The following is a 16459-nucleotide window of genomic DNA, read 5'->3' as shown; positions in this document are numbered from 1 at the left end:
ATCTAATAATAAACATGAATATTTAATATTAATAATTAAACATTAATAATTAAATGTTTAAAATATAAACATGCATAGATCTATATATCCATATATTTGCATATATCCATATATTTGTATATGCATATAGATGCATATCTATTGCATAGATATATATGTATAGCTATATATGCATATTGCAATATATGTGATATAAAATAGAAATATAAACAAATAGAAATATTGATTAAATATTAACTAAATATAAATTAAATATTTAATTAATATCTAATAATAAACATTGATATTTATTTAATATTAATAATTAGTTAATAATTAATATTTAATAATAAATATTAAATATTTAATTAAAATATAAACATGCATCTATCTATATATCGATATGTTTGCATATATCAATATTTGTATATGCATATATAGCTATGCATACATATCTATGCAATAGATATGCATCTATATGCATATTGCAATATATGCAATATAAAATAGAAATATAAATCAATAGAAATATAGACTAAATATTAATTAAATATAAATTAAAATTTAATTAATATTTAATTTATTTAACATTACTTAATATTTATGATAGAAATTATAATATATAATATAATATTAAATATAAATTTAAAAATTAATTAATATTTAATAATAATTATTTAATATTTAATAATAACAACAATAACGTTTGATAATATTGAATAACACCAACCAGGGTTGATGGACATGGTTGCAGGTAAAAAGACGCACGATTCATCCACGCAGCGGCGACTCATGCCTGTGATCCCAGGAGCGCACCACCATACCTGGCTAATTTTTGTATTTTTAGTAGAGACGGGGTTTCACCGTGTTAGCCAGGATGGTCTTGATCTCCTGACCTCGTGATCCGCCCGCCTCGGCCTCCCAAAGTGCTGGGATTACAGGCGTGAGCCACTGTGCCCGGCCACGCGAAACATTTTTACAGAACTTAGACAGCTTTTGTGATCGATTTTGCATTGAAAGAGTAAGTTTTGAATGTTCCCATCATTAAAAACACACAGTGATAATAAGGAGGTGAGGTGGTGGGTGCGTTAACATGATTTAATCATTCCACATTGCACCCTGAATGCATACATAATTATTAGCCAATTAAAAATAAAGTAGTGGCCAGGCACGATGGGTCACACCTATCATCCCAGCACTTTAGGAGGCCGAGGTGGGCGGATCACCTGAGGTCAGGAGTTTGAGACCAGCCTGGCCAACATGGTGAAACCCTGTCTCTACTAAAAATACAAAATTAACCAGGCGTGGTGGCAGGCGCCTGTAATCCCAGCACTTTGGGAGGCCAAGGCGGGCGGATCACGAGGTCAGGAGATCGAGACCATCCTGGCTAACACGCTGAAACTCTGTCTTTACTAAAAATACAAAAATTAGCCAGGCGTGGTGGCGGGCCCCTGTAGTCCCAGCTACTCGGGAGGCTGAGGCAGGAGAATCGCTTGAACCTGGGAGGCAGAGGTTGCAGTGAGCCGAGATGGTGCCATTGCACTCCAGCCTGGGTGACAGAGCAAGACTCCATCTCAAAAAAAAAAAAGTTTCAAAACGCAGCTCTCCTGAAAGCTTCTCCAAAAAGCCAAGATGACAGATCTGGATCATTTTAAAGTTATGAAGGCAAAGAAAATGAGGAACAGAATCATCAAGAATAAAGTGAAGAAGCTTCAAAAGGCAGCAGCTCTGTTGAAAGCTTCTCCCAAAAAAGCACCTGCTGCTAAGGGGTATGGCTGCTGCTGCTAAAGTTCTACCAAAAAAGATGACCGCCATGGGTAACAAGGCTCCAGGACTCAGAAGATTCTTTCCCAGAAAGCCACAGGCCAGAAGGCAACGCCTGCTCCAAAAGTTCAGAGGACTCAAAAACTCCAGCTCCTGAAATAGAAGAAACACCTGCCAAGTAGAGTGAGAAGATGCTTACATTCAGAAAGGCACCTGCTCCAGAAGCTCAGAAGAGTCAAAAAGCTCCAGCTCGGGCCAGGCGCATTGGCTCACACCTGTAATCCCAGCACTTTGGGAGGCTGAGGCGGGCGGATCACCTGAGGTCAGGAGTTCAAGACCAGCCTAGCCAACATGGTGAAATCCCGTCTCTACTAAAAATACAAAAATTAGCCAGGCGTGGTGGCAGGTGCCTATAATCCCAGCTACTTGGGAGGCTGAAGCAGGAGAATCGCTTGAACCTGGGAGGCGGAGGTTGCGGTGAGCTGAGATCGTGCCATTATACTCCAGCCTGGGGGACAGAGCGAGACTCCCTCTCAACAAAACAAAACAACAAAAAAGGCTCCAGCCCTAAAATAGAAGAAACACCTGCCACAGAGAGACTCCTGCTGCAAAGGCAATTGGCAAGAAAGCATAAGAGGCAATTATAAAAACTAATAAAGTTTCTTTCTGACATGCCAGCAAATCTAAAAAATAATAATAATGAAAAATAAATAAAATATTAGGAAAGCATATTACAGTTTTATGACCTGCTTTATTCTTCTCTTAGAACTATATTAAAAATATGTTTGTGTGTTAAAAAAGAAAAACAGAAAAGAAAACCAGAGAATGTGCTTCTAAAATAAGAAACATTTGTTAAGACCCTGGCAGGTGTGAATGAAGGTACTTGGGGCTCAACCGCTACCCAAGGGCTGCGTTGTGAGGTGGGACAGGCACCTTTTTTGTCTTTATAAAAAGCAGGATTGACTGGGCGCGGTGGCTCATGCCTATAATCCCGGCACTTTGGGAGTCTGAGGTGAGTGGATCACTTGAGGTCAGGAGTTCGAGACCAGCCTGGCCAACATGGTGAAACCCCGTCTCTACTACAAATACACAAATTAGCAGGGTGTGGTGTTGGGTGCCTGTAATCCCAGCTACTCAGGAGGCTGAGGCAGGAGAATCGCTTGAACCCGGGAGGCGGAAGTTGCAGTGAGCCAAGATGGTGCCACTGCACTCCAGCCTGGGTGACGGAGCAAGACTCCGTCTCAAAAAAAAAAAAAAAAAAAGGAGGAGGATCAGAGTATTTTTCCCTCCTTAAGCTCGCGTAGGTCTCAGTAAGTTACCCTGTTTGTACACGCATCCGTCTACTTATAAAATGTTGCCTTTTGTGTTCATCATACCGTTATTGGATTTCTCTTGACTTTTATTTTTAGACAACAGGGTCCCTGTCACTCAGACTGGAGTGCAGAGGCTCACTCGCAGTTCACTGCAGCTTGACTCCTGGGCTCAAGCCCTCCTCCCACCTCAACCTCCCAAGTAGCTCAGATTAGAGGCTCATGACATCACGCCCAGCTAATGTTTCAAAGTTTTTGTAGGGATGGGGTCTTGCTATGTTGGCCAGGCTGGTCTCAAACTCCCGGGCTCAAGAGATCCTCGTGCCTTTCCTGGGCCTCCCAAAGTGCTGGGATTACAGGCGTAAGCCACCGCCGCTTCTACCCGTCTTTACCTGCACCTGTTTCTTTAAGATGTGGCTACTGTGTTCATTGCAGACTTGCAGCATTCTTCTTGATTTTTCAAAATCATTGCAATAAATTATTACATGTCTCAGTGACTCAGTTTTTGGCACCCTTTTGAATCTGGTGCCCGGCCAGACACAGGGGCTCACGCCTGAAATCTCAACACTTTGGGAGGCCAAGGGCGGTGGATCACCTGAGGTCAGGAGTTTGAGACCATCCTGGCCAACAAGGTGAAACCCCATCTGTATTAAAAATACAGAAATTAGCTGGACATGGTGGCAGGTGCCTGTAATCCCAGCTACTCGGGAGGCTGAGGCCGGAAAATCACTTGAACCCAGGAGGTGGAGGTTGCAGTGAGCTGAGATCGCGCCACTGCACTCCAGCCTGGGGAACAAGAGCGAGACTCTGTCTCAGATAATAATAATAATAATAATTAATAATAATAATAATGAAATAAATCTGTTGCCCTAGATGAATGCCTCACTCTAGTCCCAGCCCTGAAAGTGACTAAGAAGCGTGGAAGTTTGGTATCTACCCCAGATACTACTCAGCCATAAGGAGGAATGAAACGATGGCGTTTGCAGCAAACTGGATGGGGCTGGAGGCCATGCTTGTAGGTGAAGTAACTCAAGAATGGAAAATCAAACATCATTACGTTCTCACTTATAAGTAGGAGCTAAGCTATGAGGACGCAAGGGCATGAGAATGATATAATGGACTTTGAGACTCGGGGGAAGGGTAGGAGGGTAAAGCGATGAAAGGAATGAAATAATAGGATTTGCTGCACCTGTAAGTCCACCAGCCAGAAGGGTCAACCCAGAAAGTGCACCTGTATTCAAGAGTGGACATCCGGGCAGGAGAGGTGTCTCGTGCCTGCCATCCCAGCACTTTGGGAGGCTGAGGCGGGCAGATCGCCTGAGGTCAGGACTTCGAGACCAGCCTGATCAACATGGTGGAACCCTGTCTCTACTAAAAATGCAAAAATTAGCCAGGTGTGCTGGCGGGTGCCCGTAATCCCAGCTATTTGGGAGGCTGAGGCAGGAGAACTGTTTGAACCCAGGAGGCGGAGGTTGCAGTGGGCTGAGATCGTGCCATTGCACTCCAGCCTGGGCAACAAGAGTGAAACTCCATCTCAAAAACAAACAAATAAACAAAAAAACAGCAGATGTCCACGTAGGATGGGGCAGGTGGCATAACCGGGGGGTCCTTAGGCCAGTGACTCCAGCCGCTGTCAGGATGAATCGGAATTCATTTGACATTGAACGGTCGATTCTAACCAGACACGACGATAGCTGAAGTTGTGGACAGGACCTAGTTCCCGCCAGCTCCAACCACAGACACACACACACACACACACACACACACACAGACGCACACACAATGCACGCATCAAATAACTGAGGAATCTATTAATTGCTTATTAGGCAATGTATCATGTTGTCGAACAGAGGCCGGGTGACGTAGCCTGATTTGCTAATGAACCAGCTGAGACTCTGAAGATTTCAATTTGCACCCGATAAGTACGCGAGTGAGGATCCATTCCGTCTCTATTAATGAGCTCGCCGGATCGTTACGGCTGAGGACTTTTAGAAGCTACCTCCAGTCATGTATTTGACGGCAGAGAAAACAGACGTGGCTGAAATGATGTCACTGAATATATAAACTAGATGGTGTCCACCAGCCAGCTGGGAGGATGTCACACTCAGCAGTGTCTCCTGGCATCAGCCGGGAATACCAGAATTAAGGGCCTTTTTTTTTAAGGTTTTTTATTTTTTTTTGAGACAGACTCTCATGCTGTCACCAGGCTGCAGTGCAATGGTGCGATCTCGGCTCACTGCAACCTCTGCCTCCCAGTTTCAAGCGATTCTCCTGCCTCAGCCTGCTGAGTAGCTGAGATTACAGGCGCCCACGACTACGCCCCGCTAATTTATGTATTTTTAGTAGAGATGGGGTTTCTCCATGTTGGTCAGGCTGGTCTCGATCTCCTGACCTCGTGATTGGCCCCCCCCTCGGCCTCCCAAAGTGCTGGGATTACAGGCCTGAGCCACTGCGTCCGGCCTAAAGTATTTTTTTTTTTTTTTTTTTGAGACAGTCTCACTCTGTCACCAGGCTGGAGTTCAGTGGCACAATCTCAGCTCACTGCAACCTCCGCTTCCCGGGTTCAAGAGATTCTTCTGCCTCAGCCCCCTGAGTAGCTGGGACTACAGGTGCCCGCCACCACACCTGGCTAATTTTTTGTATTTTTAGTAGAGATGGGGTTTCGCCATGTTGGCCAGGCTGGTCTCGAACCCCTGACCTCGTGATCTGCCCACTTCGGCCTCCCAAAGTGCTGGGATAACAGGCTTAAGCCACCACGTACGGCCTAAAGTTTTTTTTTCGTTTTTTTTTTTTTTTTTTTTTTTTGTATTTTTGAGACAGAGTCTCATTCTGTCACCAGGCTGGAGTGCAATGGTGCGATCTTGGCTCACTGCAGCCTCCACCTCCCAGATTCAAGCCATTCTCCTGCCTCAGCCTCCTGAGTAGCTGGGATTACAGGCATGCGTCACCATGCCCAGCTAATTTATGTATTTTTAGTAGAGATGGGGTTTCTCCATGTTGGTCAGGCTGGTCTCAAACTCCTGACCTCAGGTGATCCACCCACCTCGGCCTCCCAAAGTGCTGGGATGACAGGGGTGAGCCACCGCTCCCAGCCTCCTTTGTAAACTTGATGCATAAAAGAAAAGCTGCATAATTTAAGGGTACTTTGTAAAAATCAAATCAGTTCACCTGGGATATCTGTCGTCTTAAATATTCGTCTTCTCTTAATGCTAGAACCAGTGGAATTCTTATAATTTAAGAGAATATAAGATTTGATATGAGAATATAATCATTATATATTATATATAATTTAATTGGTTCTAGCATAAAGAAAATACAAATATTTAAATTTTATTACATATATTTTATATATAGATTTAATATATATATTTTATTATATACATATATATATAATTTGAAAGAGCACCAAAAACTCAGTCATGAAGAAAAGTGGCCGGGCGCGGCGCCTCACGCCTGTAATCCCAGCACTTTGGGGGGCCGAGGTGGGCAGATCACCAGAGGTCAGGAGTTTGAGACCAGCCTGGCCAACATGGCGAAACCTGTCTCTACCTCAGCCTCCCGAGTAGCTGTGATTACAAGCACCTGCCACCACGCCCGGTTAATTTTTTGTATTTTTAACAGAGATGGAGTTTCACCACGTTGGCCAGGCTGGTCTCGAACTCCTGACCTCGGGTGATCCTCCCGCCTCGGCCTCCCAAAGTGCTGGGATGACAGGCGTGAGCCACTGCGCCCGGCCAAGATGAAGGATTCTGCAGAGCCAGACCTTCTCCCTCCTCCTGCCACACTGCCTGGACAGTCGTGGGTAGCTGTTGTCCTCCAGCACATGAGGAGAAAGGAAATATTTCATGAGGAAAATTAACTCCACACAAACATCTTGGGATGGGATTAAAATACCAAATACGCTTCTCTGTCCTGTGTATGAAACGTGAGAATCAATTCTCTGTCCCACGCATGTAGAGAGGGAGAGGTGGGGGTGAGATTCCGCCGTGACACCATTTGTTGCTTCATAAAGAATTTCAATGAAACCCTGAACCTTTTGATAGGTAATTACAGTCAGGAAGTGCAGCACATATGAATTCTATATTTACAATCCACACTGAGGTCACCCCGCAAACTGCCTTCAGAAATAGGTTGCTGGGGCCGTCTTATTAAAACTGCATTTCCGCACCCGCTGGTATGGCCCGGCCGAGGAGAAAATGGGAACAGATGTGGCCGGGGACGCCTTGAGAATCTGGATGTTCCCCATCTGCCATCCCCATAGACACAATGGGATTTCAGCATCGTCTTCCGAGGGACGCAGGGAGGCTGGACAGCCAGCCTGGACGAGGAAATGGAATGACATCTCCTTCACCTCTGCTGGGTCATCTTCTAACTCATTGCTGAAGTCACCCACTGCTGCACACTTAATTGTTTATTTAAATAGGATAACTGGCCGGGCGCGGTGGCTCACAGCTGTCATCCCAGCACTTTGGGAGGCCGAGGGAGGCAGATACCTGAGGTCAGGAGTTTGAGACCAGCCTGGCCAACACGGTGAAACCATGTCTCTACTAAAAATACAAAACTTAGCCGGGTGTGGTGGTGGGCATCTGTAATCCCAGCTACTTGGGAGGCTGAGGCAGGGGAATCGCTTAAACCCGGGAGGTGGAGGGTGCAGTGAGCCAAGATCGTGCCATTGCACTCCAGCCTGGGTGACAGAGTAAGACTCTGTCTCAAAATAAAGATAATAATAATTAATAAATAAATAGGATAACTATGCATCCCCATGTTCACTGAGGTAAGGAGATCAAGACATTCCTATTCGTTATCTTGTAATTACAGCATTCTCTGGACTGTGGATACGGTTCTGGGTGGCCAACCCTGCCCCTCTCCTTCTCCAGGGCCTGAGTTTGAGCCTCTTCCTTCCATTCTGTCTTCTCCATGGCTTCTGCTGGCTCCTCTGTCTCTCCCTTCTCTCTTGCTGCGACTTTTTTTGAGAGGGAGTCTCGTTCTGGAGACCAGGCAGGAGTGCAGTGGCGCGATCTTGGCTCACTGCAACCTCCGCCTCCCAGGTTCAAGCGATTCTCCTGTGTCAGCCTCCCGAGTAGCTGGGATTACAGGCACCCACCACCACGCCCGGCTAATTTTTATATTTTTTAGTAGAGAAGGGGTTTCACCCTGTTGGCCAGGCTGGTCTCAAACTTCTGACCTCGAATGATCCACCTGCCTCAGCCTCCCAAATTGCTGGGATTACAGGCATGAGCCACCGTGCCTGGCCTGCTGTTTTATTTTAAAGACAGCGTCTTGCTCTGTCACCCAGGCTGGGTGCAGTGACATGACCACAGCTCACTGCACCTCCACCTCCCGGGCTCAAGCAATCCTCCTGCCTCAGCGTCCCGATTAGCTGGGACCATTGGTGTGGGCCACCACTCCCAAGAAGCTGGGACTCCATACTCCTGTATTCCCAGCTACTTGGGAAGCTGAGGCAGGAGGATGGCTTTTTTTGTATTATTGGTAGAGATTATTATTTCGTATTATTTGTTGCCCAGGCTGGCCTCAAACTCCTAGGTTCAAGTGATCTTCCCACCTCGGTCTCCCAAAGTGCTGGGATTACCAGCGCGAACCACCACACTCAGCCCGTCATTTTTAATTCTATTTTTCATATATGTGATTTTATTCTATTTTTCACATATTCTATTTTTACATATATCTATTTTTCACCCATATATGTAGAAAATCTCTAAAGTACACAATAAAAAAGACAAAATTTTTCCCCACAACTCATCTCTTCTTCTCTCCTTCCACACAGACACGCTTCTCATTTTGGGCGTGTTTGCACTGTGTAATTTTCTTTTTGCTGTGATTTCTCCTTGCTTGTTTTCACTTTGTAACACTTAGTAAAAATGCAATACCTGGATCCAACGGGATGGGCAGTTTCTTTTCTTTTTTTTTTTTTTTTTCGCTCTTGTCGCCTAGGCTGGAGTGCAGTGGTGCAATCTCGGCTCACTGCAACCTCTGCCTCCCGGGTTCAAGTGACTCTCTTCCCTCAGCCTCCCCAGTAGTTGAGATCACAGCCTAGCTAATTTTTGTATTTTTAGTAGAGATGGGGTTTCACCATGTTGGCCAGGCTGGTCTCGAACTCCTGACCTCAGGTGATCCACCCACCTCGGCCTCCCAAAGTGCTGAGATTACAGGCGTGAGCTACTGTGCCTGGCATATTTTTATTTTTATTTGTTTTTATTATATATATTTTTTGAGACAGTCTCCCTCTTTCCACCCAGGCTGGAGCACAATGGCCCGATCTCGGCTCACCGCAACCTCCGCCTCCTGGGTTCTAAGCGATCCTCCTGCCTCGGCCTCCTGAGTAGCTGGGATTACAGGCACCCGACACTACACCCAGCTAATCTTTGTATTTTTAGTAGAGATGGGGTTTCACCATGTTGGCCAGGCTGGTCTCGAACTCCTGACCTCAGGTGATCTGCCCACCTCGGCCTCCCAAAGTGCTGGGACTACATTTCAAAGCTTCTGAGTTTTCAACAAAATCCTCTCCCAGCAAAAAATGTTCTTATTGTGTGCAGCCTCTAGCAAGGAATACGCACTCAACGGCGATATCACTGGGGGACGCTAAGGGCAGAAAAGCATGCAACGCAGAAAATTCAAGTGCGGTCTCCTTGTTTTAAAGAAAGTATTTCTGTAATCTTTACTGAAGTCAAACACGTTCTTTTGATTCCGGCCATTTATCTTGTGCCGTTTGAGTTTTTCATTGGGGGAAACTTCACGTTTGATTTGAAACGGCCCCGTGCGTACTAATGATGCTTTGGTTTAGAATGTATTTTCCACGTGGTCTCTGAACTTCCCTCTAATTTCACATATATTTTGTGACACACAGAAATCTTGGATTTTTTTTTTTAATGGAATGAATTTGAAAAATCACCTCTGTCACGTCATAAAGTCTCAGTATGTTACTTATTAGTATTTTTTTTCTTTTCTGAGATGGAGTCTCCCTCTGTCACCCAGGCTGGAGTGCAGTGGTGCCATCTCAGCTCACTGCAACCTCCGCCTCCCGGGTTCAAGCGATTCTCCTGCTTCAGCCTCCTGAGTAGCTGGGATGACAGGTGCACGCCAGCACGCCTCGCTAATTTTTTGTATTTTTAGTAGAGACGGGGTTTCACCGCGTTAGCCAGGATGGTCTCGATCTCCTGACCTCGTGATCCACCCGCCTCGGCCTCCCAAAGTGCTGGGATGACAGGCGTGAGCCACCGCGCCCGGCCCTTTATGTTACTTCTCGTTATTGATCTGTCTGCTTACGGGATGCTGCCTTACACTTTTCATTGACTATTACCTTTATAAAGGAGTTTCTTGTCTGTTCATGCTCAGACCTGATTTTCCCTGGTTTTAAGGAAATAAATCAATCAATCAAGAGAATTTTAGGAAATAAACAAATAAATAAAGAGAACCTTTCCTTTTGAGTTATGAAGACATCCATGACCATGACGTACAAAGAATCACCAGTTATACGTGGTTCTGTTCCATTGCAAACATCACACCCGGTGTCTTGAACCATAAAAGGAAGGGACAGGGGATTCTTTTCATTTTATTTTATTGTTTTCAGATGGAGTCTCGCCCTGTCACCCAGGCTGGAGTGCAGTGGCGCGATCTCGGATCACTGCAACCTCTGCCTCCCGGGTTCCAGTGATTCTCCTGCCTCAGCCTCCCCAGTAGCTGTGATTACAAGCACCCGCCACCATGCCTGACCAATTTTTTGTATTGTTAGTAGAGATGAGGTTTCACCATGTTAGCCAGGCTAATGTTTTTACAGAAACACTTGGAGATCAGTGCACTGATTTCCAGACCTGAAAAAAAAAGTTTCTGCAGGGATTAAGGCTATATTTTAATTTGGGAAATACTGATATATTTACAAAATGAAATCTATGTGTCCCACGGGGCCACAGGCTTCTTTACTTTTTTTTTTTTTTTTTCTTTTTGAGACAGAGTCTCCCTCTGTCGCCCAGGCTTCTCTACTTAAAACATTCTTTTTGTTCGTTTCGTTTTGACGGAGTCTTGCTCTGTGACCCAGACTGGAGGGCAATGGCGTCATCTCAGCTCACTGCAACCTCTGCCTCCCAGATTCAAGTAATTCTCCTGTCTCAGCCTCCCGAGTAGCTGTGACTACAGACGCCCACCACTATTCTGGGCTAATGTTTGTATTTTTAGTAGAGACGGGGTTTCACCACATTGGCCAGGCTGGTCTCGAACTCCTGACTTCAGGTGATCCACCTGCCTCAGCCTCCCAAAGTGCTGGGATTACAGGCACCTGCCACCATGCCTGGCTAATTTTTGTATTTTTAGCAGAGACGTGGTTTTGCCTTGTTGGCCAGGCTGGTTTCAAACTCCTGACCTCAGGTGATCCGCCCGCCTCAGCCTCCCAAAGTGCTGGGATTACAGGCACCTGCCACCACGCCTGGCTAATTTTTGAATTTTTAGCAGAGATGTGGTTTTGCCTTGTTGGCCAGGCTGGTCTTGAACTCCTGACCTCAGGTGATCCGCCCACCTTGGCCTCCCAAAGTGCTGGGATTACAGGCCCCTGCCACCACGTCTGGCTAATTTTTGTATTTTTAGTAGAGACGTGGTTTTTTCTTGTTGGCCAGGCTGGTTTCAAACTCCTGACCTCAGGTGATCCACCTGCCTCAGCTTCCCAAAGTGCTGAGATTACAGGTGTGAGGCACCATGCCTGGCTAATTTTTGTATTTTTAGTAGAGACGGGGTTTTGCCATGTTGGCCAGGCTGGTCTCGAACTCCTGACTTCAGGTGATCCACCCGCTTCAGCCTCCCAAAGTGCTGGGATTACAGGGATGAGCCACACAGCCTGGCCAAAGCCTTCTTTCATTTGCTTCCTGAGTACCCTTCCCGAGCTTCCTGAGGAGGCAGGAAGAATCACTTGGACAGTTATGGCACAGGTGACAGCTCTGTCACCCAGGCTGGAGTACAGTGACGAGGTCTTGGCTCACTGCAACCTCCGCCTTTCTGATCCAAGCGATTCTCCTGCCTCAGCCTCCCGAGTAGCTGGGATGACAGGTGCACGCCACAACCAGCTAATTTTTGTATTTTTAGTAGAGACGGGGTTTCACCATATCCGAGACAGGTCTCAGTTCATTTAGAAAGTTTATTTTGCCAAAGTTGAGGACGTGCACCCACAACACAGCCTCAGGAGGTCCTAGTGACATGGGTCCAAGGTGGTCGGGGCATAGCTTGTCTTCATACATTTTAGGGAGACATCAGGTCTCCATCAATATATATAGAAAAGGTACATTAGTTCTGTCCAGAAAGGCGGAGACAACTCAAAGCAGAGAGCGGGCCTCCAGATGGCAGGTAGGTGAGACACAAATGGTTGCGTTGTTTTGAGTGTCTGATAAGCCTTTCCAAAAGGGGTTATGAGATATGCATCTATCTCAGTGAGCACAGAGGTGACTGAATGGAACGGGAGGCAGCTTTTCCCTCTTCGGTTTCCAGCTTCAATTTTCCCTTCAGTTTTGTGATTTTGGGGACCTCGAGATGTTTTTCTTCTGCATTTCCCGCCTTCTGTACTTAGAGGATTCTTTCACGTGCCTGGAATGTCCGCAGTTGCCTCTCTGGTCACTCACTGCCTATTATCGAGTTTACTCCTGGGCATTTGATATTTCCTTGCAAAGATCACAGCCATTTTTATATTGATATGTATTTATATGTATATGTATTTATATTTTATAAGATAATTAAAATATTAAAGTAAAATATAACTAACATTAAAATTAAATTGTATTTATTATTGTGTTTACATTATATGTATATATGTATTTATATTTATATGTATTTATATTACGTGTATTTATTATATTTTATAAGATAATTAAAATATAACTAAAATAAAATACAAATAAAGTTAAATTATATTATTATATGTATTTACATTATATGTATATATGTATTTATGTTTATGTTTATATTATATTTATTTATTATATTTTATAAGATAATTAACATATAATTAAAATAAAATATAAATAAAATTAAAATTATATGTATTCACATTATATTATGTGTATATATGTATTTATATTTCTATGTATTGATATTATATGTATTTATTGTTTTATAAGATAATTAAAATATAACTAAAATAAAATATAAATAAAATTAAAATTATATGTATGTACATTATATGTATATATGTATCTATATTTCTATGTATTTATTATCTTATGTTTTATACGTTTAAGATATAATTAAAATAAAATACAAATAAAACTAAAGTATAATTAAATTATATTTATATTATATGTATTGTTATATGTATTTATGTTATATTATTTGTACTTATATGTATTCATATTTATATGTTTTATATTTCACATTTCCATTTTATGCTATTTTTTAAAATTTTCATTATTTCTTTTCCTTTTTTCTTTTTTTTTGGGGGGACAGTCTTGCTCTGTCACCCAGGCTGGAGTACAATGACAAGATCTCGGCTCACTGCAACCTCCGCCTTCGTGATCCAAGCGATTCTCCTGCCTTAGCCTCCCGAGTAGCTGGGATTACAGGCGCCCACCACGACCAGCTAATTTTTGTATTTTTAGTAGAGACAGAGTTTCATCATGTTGGCCAGGCTGGTCTCGAACTCCTGACCTCAGGTGATCCACCTGCGTCAGCCTCCCAAAGTGCTGGGATTACAGGCTGGAGCCACCGCCCCTGGCCCCTCTACTTTCTTCATAAACTTGCCCTCGCTTTACTCTATGGCCTCGCCCTGAATTCTTTCTTGTGCAAGAACCAGGAACCCTCTCTTGGAGTCTGGATCGAGACCACCTTTCCGGTAACAAAACTGCCTTTGAAAAACCCCTGTGTCTGAGATTTGAGTAGGTACTGCGCCTCCCACATGGCATGGCAGGTCTTGTGTCTCTTAAATTCTTTGTCTACGGCAATGCTGTGACTCTTTGTTCAGCAGGCAGGAAGCACCACTTGGACAGTTATGGCACAGCTTAGAAGACATTCTCAGAGTCTCTGCTTGGAAAGTAGACTGGCCTCAGTGAAAAATTGCTCTGAAAGGGTAAGCCTGGCTCTAAGCTCTGAGCTCAGCAGGCTGGTGGTAAACATTGCAGCTGTAAATTCAGGGAGAGCTGTGTTACTGGCAGGAGGAGGGATTTTACAGCCCAGGGGAGGGAGGGAGATTTGAATTTGAAAGACTTTTGCACAAAGGCAGGACCCCGTGCCCAGCTGCTGTCCGCGGGGGTCCCCAGCCTCTCTGAGCTTCTCACAATGACTGTGGGCCCCTGGGGACATGGATGCCAGGAATTGTTTCTTGGGTCCTGTTTTTCCTCCAATAGGAGGCCATGCGGCTTTAGCTCTGAGCGTATTTGGGATTGTGGTTAGTTACGGCATTCTATTTGGGGGAACTGTAATAGTGAAAAATCAGAGAAGGTGGCAGGGAACAGACATTTTGTAGAGTTATCAAATCTACACCTGAGAGAAGGAAATGCTTGTCTATTTCAGGATCTCTCAGCCCAGGCTCTGCTGACATTTGGGGATGGAGGATTCTCTGCGGTGGGGCCCTCCTGGGCACTGTACGGTGTTGAGCAGAGACCCTGGGCTTCAACCACCAGGAGCCAGGACCACCCCCTCCCCAGTTGTGACAACCAAAATTGTCACCAGATATTGCAAAATATCTCCTGGGGGTAAAATCTCTCTGCTTGCCATAGATAGGTAAGTACGCAAGTGGATACACAGGGGGAGGGGGCAGGAGATGGGTGGATAGATCGATGATTGATAGATACACGATAAATAGAAAGATAGATGAGATAGATAGATGGTAGATGATGGATAGATAAATAAATATATACACACATACATACATCGATGGGTGGATAGATGGATGGATAGATACATAAATACATGGATAGATGGATGGATGGATGGATAGATACATACATATATACATACATACATACATGGATAGATGGATGGATGGATGGATAGATACATACATACATACATACATACATACATATATACATACATACATAGATGAATAGATGGATGGATGCTAGATAGATACATACATGAGTTGATGGATGGATGGATGGATAGACAGACACATACATACATACATAGATGGACAGATACATACATACATACATGGATGGATGGATGGATGGATAGATAGATAGATAATACATACATACATAGATGGATAGATGGATGGATACATACATACATACATGGATAGATGGATGGATGGATAGATAGATAGATAGATACATACATACATACATACATAGATGGAGAGATGGATGGATACATACATACATGGATAGATGGATGGATGGATGGATAGATAGATAGATAGATAGATACATACATACATACATACATAGATGAATAAATGGATGAATGGATGGATAGATACATACATACATGAATAGATGGATGATTGGATGGATAGACAGACACATACATACATACATACATACATACATACATACATAGACGGATAGATGGATGGATAGATAGATAGATGCATACATACATACATAGATGGATAGATAGATGGATGAATGGATGGATGGATGGGTATATACATACATACATGAATAGATGGATGGATGGATGGACAGACACATACATACATACATACATACATACATACTTAGATGGATAGATGGATGGATAGATAGATAGATATATACATACATACATGGACAGATGGATGGATGGATGGATGGACAGACAGATACATACATACATACATACATAGAATAATAGATGGATGGATGGACGGATGGATAGATACATACATACATACATGAATAGATGGATGGATGGATGGATAGATACATATATACATACATACATAAATGAATAGATGGATGGATGGACAGATAGATAGATACATACATACATAAATGGATAGATGGAAGGATGAATAGATGGATGGATGGATGGATAGATAGACAGATTGATAGGAAGAAAAATAAATCTTCGGGGACCCCCAAATCACGAAGCAAAGGAAAAGGTCAATATGGAAACTGCATCAGGCAAACCTGCCTCCTATTTTATTCGTAAATAAGATGGCTACAGAGATACAAATATCACATATGTCCCTCATAATCTGTCCACAAGGAAATTCCTACCTATCACCTATAAGCCCCCTCCTCACTTTGAGCTGTCCCACCTTTGCGGACCAAACCAATGCACAACTTACAATATCACATATTGATTGATGTCTCATGTCTCTCTAAAATGTATAAAACCAAGCTGTGCCCCAACCACCTCGAGCACTTGTCGTCAGGACCTCCTGAGGCCGTCTCATGGGTGTGTCCTTACCCTTGGCAAAATAAACTTGCTAAATTGATTGACACCTGTCTCAGACATTTTGGGTTCATGATAGATAGATAGATAGA

This window comes from Symphalangus syndactylus, chromosome Y (genome assembly GCF_028878055.3).
Source record: "Symphalangus syndactylus isolate Jambi chromosome Y, NHGRI_mSymSyn1-v2.1_pri, whole genome shotgun sequence".
NCBI lineage: Eukaryota > Metazoa > Chordata > Mammalia > Primates > Hylobatidae > Symphalangus > Symphalangus syndactylus.
Note: the sequence above shows the minus strand (reverse complement) of the source record.